Genomic DNA, 8,083 nt, shown 5'->3' on the forward strand with positions numbered 1-8,083 from the left:
CTTTTTGACTTTAGCAATGCGTTTTCTTTTTGTTGTTGTTGTTATTATCAATTATTGTTTACCTGGAATTGTTCCCAATTAATTGCACCACTTTTTTTGCTTTTATAAAGTACAATATATAATAAAATACACCAATTTAGCGGTGTTAAAATTAATTAAAAATTTACATTATCAGTTATGACTAAATAAAGTTATAATCGAACGATACCACACTGTAAAAAATATTAAAATGCATTATGAATTTTTAATTTCACGCTCAAGTCGCGTTATTTATCTTTAGTCATCTTCTGTTTTTAATTTTATCTATATTCTTTTATACTTTTAATTTGATGTTTTGTATAAACAACACGTGAAATCATTAAATGAAATCATTACTGCAAAACAATTAACCACTTAAATAATTTTTAGACTTGTTTGTTTTTTATGTAGTAAATATTAGTCGTCGATACTTGGAAAAATGCGCGGTGGAAAGCGTATAGGTTAGCTTGCCCCAGTGCGTTGGAAATGTACAACTCGCTGTGGCGCGCGCAGTTGGCTAAGTGTTAAGATGCTATAAAAGTACAAATTGAGAATCTGAATAAGCATTGGAAAAGCTTCATCGAAGCTCATGATGGGTCCTGGATAACGAGAATGCCGATGGCAAAAGAATTTTTACTACATCGCGAAGAACATTTATCTAGAGAACTCTTTTGATTTCTGGAAAAGTTTCTGAATTTGTAGCTTTCAGGGAAAATAAATTAAAAAGATGCACTTTTGGCCCCTTATTTGTGTTGACAACTGTCGAACGTCCAACCGATTGTCCTGGTAGTCAGAAAGCTCGATCCGCAAACTTTTAAGGAACGGATACTTTCTTGAATACTAACCTTAAAACTGAAAACTCGGGAATGCTAGTAAATTTTAAATCTCTACCTCTTATTCTGCGTAAGAAGATAATTCGCAGAGAGCTCAATATCGTAATAATTCTTGTAATAAATCTTTGCTTGCTTCAAAGGTTCTTCAAACGTACATAGAAGTTTGCGTTTATATTATACATTCTTATAAATTCTTATACATAGTCGTCGTTAATTCTTGCTGATTCTCACTGATTTCTAGGAAATTTCACGTCTCGGAGCTAATTCGAATTTATAAGCTGCGTACAGGATTTTTATATTATATATACGTATACACATATAATTATATTTAGGATTATTAGTAGTTCATTTTTAGTTAATAAAGTAATAAAAGAGTTAACTGCAGACGAAAACAATGTGTCCTCTAAGAGCAGCAATTCTAGAAAAATAAATATACATAGACGACATTTTCTCTACTGACTACTCTAAGAAGTCAGCCCTACTAAAACAATAACAAACGATTTGTGCAAGGTCGGCGATTCTAATTTACGCAAATGGCTTTCAAATGAGCTGAGGCGGATGTCAAACGTATTGATTTATTTAATGACGAGACGAGTGAATACTTGTGATAGTCAGATATATTAAAAATCGCTCTAAGTACAGAATACCATTAAATCCAACTAGAATCAAACATATTATAAATTATTATAATCCAAGTTACAGTACCACGCCAAAAGAATTTACTTATAATTCTCAATGAGAATTGATTGTAAATAGTCTACCAAATAAAAAGAAAAGTACAGAATACAGAGTTAGTATATTACGTTGTAATCGTCGTTTGCTCAATGCTATTCGTTATAATGGTACTGATTAATGAATGTTCTAGAGCGCATGCTCGTCTATTTATTTTTAGTCAGAGGAGAAGTTTGAATTCGATTCCGGTTGACGGTTGCACGTAGCGGCGATATTGTTTTGTCCGGAGTTTGTTTACTTTTAAATCTCGTACATGGAAACGGTGTTAATACTCCGAGGCAAAACAATAACACAAGTCACTCTCGATTCGAATCGTCCTATGACTCATGTGCCGCTACATACATATATAACAAATATTTCTTACAATCTAGTGTATGCAGTTGTGTATGGGACCTTAAGTTCACTGTTTATAGATATTGTTAGGAATTGATCGAACGAATTCAAAGCAGTCTTCTATATTATCGGAAATGCCGAATTTGTGTGGTTTTGCTTTGACGCTCGTCCATGTTGACAATTGTACAAAGAACAACCGAGTACCCTTGTGACATCGACTATACCTAAATCCATACTATTCCACGCTAACTGACAATGAACCGTTAGATTTTAACCTGGCCTTTCGACACATGGCCCAACCAAACTTTCCCCATCGCGTAGGGCACTCTCTCCTCTCCTTGCCCCTCAACTCCTACAAACTCCACTCATATAAAAACTACGAGCATTCGACCACAAGACTAGTCTTGGGTATAGCCTTGGCCGTGACTTGAACTATTTTAATACTTTGTACTTCATTGTAACATTGCATTTAATCATTTTTGTGAATAAAAGCATATCAAAATATAAAAGTTAAGTTAAATATCAAGTTAAGCAATAGTGATAAGTGCTCGTTAGGAAAACAAGACATCCTACCTGCGTAAAAAGGATTCAACTTGGACTACGGATCATCATTAACGATAAACTCACAATCTGAAGCCTACAGCTTGTTAACGGACATTCTACGGAAGTTCCATTTCTACGGATATCAAGGTAAAGCTTGATTCTTTCGCCAACCAAAACTCAGACTAAGTAACAATTTTCGAGAAAAAAAAATAAGAAAAGAAAAAAAATGTATGACTTATCATACAAAGACATTAACATTAATCTAAAGCAAGTACTACAAGCGATACAGAAACACACCGAAATTCAAGAACAGATCCAAATATTAACAGAACAAGCAAGGGAAGAGAATGAACGCCGCGGTAAAGAAATCAAACTGTTAAAACAAACAGTTAGCGAATTAAAACTAGCCATTGCAAGCAAGGAAACAATTAAGACCAATGATTCTAAATCTGTCACGAAGACCACAAAGAAAACCGTGAAATCGAAAAAAAAGAATCGTATACCTGCAGCGAGCATACCCGAAACGATATTTGATCCTAAAAGCGATAACAATGGCGAAGACCAAGGCTACGACAAAACACAACACCAAATTATGTTATCAGCGGAAGATGCAATAAAATATATCCCAACTTTAAACGGTGACGATGATGTTGGAGTGGAAGAGTTCATAAAAGAAGTACATACTATGCGAATGCGTTGTTCACAAAAGGATTTGTTATTGAAAGCCATAAAAATCGATAAAATAGTTGGTAAAGCCGCGCGAAGTATTCGACACATACCTATTGAAAATTATGAAGATTTATATGACACTTTGAGATCCAACGTAGTAGTTGAAGTAACATCTGACGAATACGAAGACCAATTACGCGATTTGAAACAGGGACGCTACGAATCTGTTCAAAGTTTCAATATCCGATTCCGCTGCATATTGAATAGACTTACATATGCAATAATTAGTGAAAATCCACAACCAACTACGAGGCAAATAATGATTGAAGCCACCATGAGGAAAGTAAGTCGAATTTATTTAAGAGGACTTCGACACGACATAGGACGCATACTGTTAGCTGGCAAACTAGATTCATTGAACAAAATAGAAAAGAAAGCCGTAGACGTTGAAAGATACCTACAAGAAGAAGAAGAAGAAAAGGAATGGGGGATAGGTAGTCGACCAACAGCAGCGTATAACCAATTTAATAACACACCGATACAGACAAGCAACCGACCATTACCTACCACATGTAAGAATAATCCAGTCAACAAAAACGTTTCACCGTTTTCTAAAACGGAACGTGTAACATTTACGACAAGTAAAACGTTTCAAATGTGGTGAATTGAGACATGTTGCGACAATTGTGTGTTGACCACGAGACTAGTCTTGGCCGCGATTTAAACAAATATTTTTATACTTTGTAATTTCGCTGCTTCATTGTAATATTGTACTTCACCACTTTTGTGACTAAAAATATAAAAGGACAATCAGGTTAAGCTATTGTGCTCAGCTCTTCCTTTTTTTATCACGAATTTTACGTGACACCCTTGGCGTTGCAGCTGCGAAAGCATCGAAGTCCGCTACGCCCTTGAGTGGCATCGTTATCTTTTCCTAGAACAAAGGATGACGTAACCCAGGCAGTCGCTACGAGCGTTCGAATTTGACATTTTCTTACCATACTATCAATAAAAAATAAAAGCTAGATTTCAATGAGTTATTGTATAATTATGTGATATGTATTTTATAAACAGAATTTATTGTAACGATATAGATAGATTTCATTTTATGCACAATCATGCACTTGACAACATATTCAAAAATCATCGAGATCGGAAAAGACGTAACGGTTCTATAGTTTCACCCAATCGATATTTATTAATCATAAGCGAACTAGCTATCAATCTTGACAATTCTCAGTTAAATTTAAAAATAATTATTGCATTTTTAAAAATAACGAACATTTATTCCTTACATAAGCGATCTAACGATCAATCCTGCGTTCTTTATTGTAAATTAAAATAAATAAATTTTGTACAACTTAGGATTGAATTATAACTTTACCGAAACAGTGCAAAGCATTTTTTAAGCATGAATATAACATAAATATCATATTACACTCTTATCAGGCCTCTTGCTACTTCTTTTACAACTTTATCATATTATTTAACAGGAGATTGAGAATTTCACTTGTAGAAGGGTAATTTTTGGATATAATTAAATTAAATTGACAGTTCTTCGTAATTTGCTTATGAAATTACATTTATTATCCTTCTATGGCGTGCAATTATAATACAATTTAACATTTTTGAAAGTATTAAAATATAAAGACCACAAGAAATTCTCACTTCTGTAGAACCACCCATATCCGAATTTTTCTATTTATAAACATAACCTTGTTGCAGTGAAATACACACAAATTCTGTTTTTAATGAAAATATATTGATCCGCTATAATTATGTAATATTCTCTGTAGTATATTGTTTTTAAACCTTTGAGTCCTGATTAAATTTAGAAAATAATTTAAAAAATTTGGATGGGATACAAATATTCTTCAACAATTGTAAAAAGTAAAATATGGAAGATAAATTGTTACATATCTGTATTTCATTTATATAGTTATAATTTCTTTTTTCTTTGTTGAAGTTAATTGGAAATGGATATGATCACGGTTTAGATTGCAACTGTAAAGTGTTAAAACTCTGTACAATTCAAATCACTAGTTAACAATATTGTAATGCAATAAACAATGTATTGTAATAAACAATAATGTAATATGAAATGCATTTTTGAATTTGAAGGAAGTATAAGCTTCGTGACGAGTTATAGCACATTATTGTATTTAGTTCACGTTAAATAACAATCGTTTCCTGTTTAATCCATTCTAAATAAATAAAAAAATCCTACATAATATTTATTAAATATTTCATTCAACGTGTCAGCGAATGTTTTGTTACATAAATTCTTCTCCATATTAATTCGGTAATTATCATCAGAGAATGTCTGACCGATTTTAATGAACTTGAAATATGTAGTCAAGGGCATTCTTCTGTATAACTTTTCCTTATACATGTTATCGCCGTTCGATCTCAGTTCCCCCTAGATATCCACAAGAATCTTAGAAGAAAGGAAAGAAAAGAAATAGTTGGTTGGGTTAGAGTGGTATCCGGTTGCCTAATGGCCGGAAATATTTTTCGTTGAATCCATTAATATATGGAATGTTGCACTTTATTTTCTTCTTCAATTGGTCAAAATAATGTATACAAAATGTCTCCAAAATGCAAACTAATCTAAAAACTACGATCTCAACTTTTAAATAATTTTCACATTTGCTACATTTTTCTATTTATTTTTCCATTTATTTGGCTAATAAATTATTTTCTGAAAAAATAATTTTCAAGTCATTTTTGAAGTAGTTAATTGAAATTTAATCCTAACGAGTTATTTAAACAGTTAATTTTTTATACCTCGGGAAATACGTTCGAAATATGATATATTCATCGTGTTATGAACGTAGTCTTCCGCGTAGATTTATTAATTATACGAAACAAAAGTTTCATAATTAAACACAATGCACAAATATAAATATTTATAATATAAATATAAGACATATGTATGTAGATACACGTAAAATAAACTGTATGTGCTGACGTACGGTTAAAATCCTTTTAAATTTATTTGCATTTATAAAAATTTATAAAAGAGCCATTTATAAAGCAGCTTCCTGCAGCGGCTATGTATAGATTGGTATAGATATAAATGTATAAAATATGCATTTACAAAGTTGTCTGTAAACAAAGTGTGATAATATTTACCGTGTATTAGAGTGTGTATAACGAAGGAAATAAAGAATAATAAGAAAAAGTAAGATATTATTAAGAGTATCCGTTATTAATAGATATAAATAATAGTTGAATAGCTTTTTATAAGATTGCTAAAGATAACCTGAAAAGAAAATACAACTTTTTTGCAAAGTTTAACAATAAATTATATTACACTTTTAAATTAACATCAAATTTTGAGCTACACACATCTTAGTAATTAAATCTATATGGTGTTATCCGTTTTTACTTTAATGTCGCAAGATGTGCTTTACAAATCGGCCACCATTGAACACTGCGATCAAGTAGCTAGGATTTTGTGTTTGGCGCCATTCTTCGGTGAAAGCACTAAAGGTAAAGAATATAAACTAAAGCAGTAAGCTTATTTAATAACTAATATTACATTATATAGTTATTATAATTTCTCACCATTTATTTCAAGCAGATACATCTACAATACTCCATTTAGTACAGAAAACATTGTTTAAATGAATATTAATTATGAACCATCATTAAACATGCATTATTATTACCAACAAAAAAGTTTAACAAGACTACAATTTTCAAATGAAATATGTACACATATCTTTAATGCTTTTATATTTGACGCATATATTTGAAAGTAAGTTTGTTTTTAGTTTTTTCTTAATTCATTAAAAAATTGTGTAACTATTAACTCTACCTATAATATACGTAAACAGTGTCATATTTAAAATATTAACCATGATTAAAAATTTTCAATGTTATTAAATTTTTTATTGAGCAAGCTAAATTATAATCTAATTATAGAGTTTACAAAGGATTTTAAAAATGAAAAAATATTTATTTTATATAACATTTATTAGACATTAGTTAGATACAAAATAAGAATAATATAATCATGATAATCATATATGTAAGACAAAAGTTGATCTCTATGATCATTAACATGGTGTTGCTTTTTCCTCACACCCTCCTGCTACTCGCTTCGAAGCAGAACATACAGCAACTAGATATTACGGAAGCAGATCCAACACCAAACAATACAATACGTATAGAACACTAATCATGGAAACATCAACACCTTCGGCAGCCGAAGTTATTCACAAGTAACTAACCAACCGCCACCCTTAACATCAACATAGCCAAATCCATCAGGATCACGCTCAAGCAGTCACCGTTACAATACAAACTAATGGCATTTACTTTCAGATGTCAGCAGTATATGCACCACTGCGAACAGGCACTACATTGACAGAAATTATAGAAGCAGCATGGGCAACTACTACTTATGAATCAAATAACAGGCAAACAAAAATAATTCCACAAGACATTCTTGACAAAATCAGAGAAAAAAGGAAAGCGAAAGCAAAATGGCAAAAACATAGAACACGTGAAAGCAAAAAAACATCTAAACAAACTTGCAAGGAAATAGAAAGTAAAATAAAAGATCATAATAATAACGAATTCTCAAAATTCATAGATTCACTCTCTGCGTATGAGAATGCCAACTATATTCTATGGAAAGCCACGAACAAAATGAAGAAGTTAATAAAACTAATCCCAGTAATCAGAAAAGCAGACAACACATGAGCCAGAAGCAACGGAAAGGAGGCTGAAGAATTTTCCAATCATCTTTGTCGAAGTTATCTGTTCGAGGCACGTGTGATGAATGTGTAACAGAAATATATTTGAGTATAAGTGTAACTGTAAGTATAAGTATAAATATAAGTATAAGAACAGGGTATACTAAAGCAGATCCACACTCTGGCAGCGTTACATTACAACAGGGGCTTCGAAGCCATGAGTTTATGGGTATTTATATAATTACGAAA

At 31.7% G+C, this 8,083-nt stretch overlaps 1 long non-coding RNA gene across 2 annotated transcripts; it reads left to right on the forward strand.

The window, feature by feature from the left end:
* Positions 1-6,520: 6,520 nt before the first annotated feature.
* LOC138188970 (uncharacterized) lies at positions 6,521-8,083 on the forward strand. 2 transcript variants are annotated; one of them, XR_011175771.1, is made up of 4 exons: positions 6,521-6,623; positions 6,715-6,891; positions 7,461-7,957; positions 8,023-8,083. It is a non-coding gene; the product is annotated as an uncharacterized LOC138188970 (long non-coding RNA). The 2 variants fall into 2 exon arrangements; XR_011175772.1 differs by lacking the exons at positions 7,461-7,957; positions 8,023-8,083 and adding an exon at positions 7,246-7,372.

This window comes from Bombus flavifrons, chromosome 18 (assembly GCF_040668555.2).
Source record: "Bombus flavifrons isolate JBK064 chromosome 18, iyBomFlav1_principal, whole genome shotgun sequence".
Lineage (NCBI taxonomy): Eukaryota > Metazoa > Arthropoda > Insecta > Hymenoptera > Apidae > Bombus > Bombus flavifrons.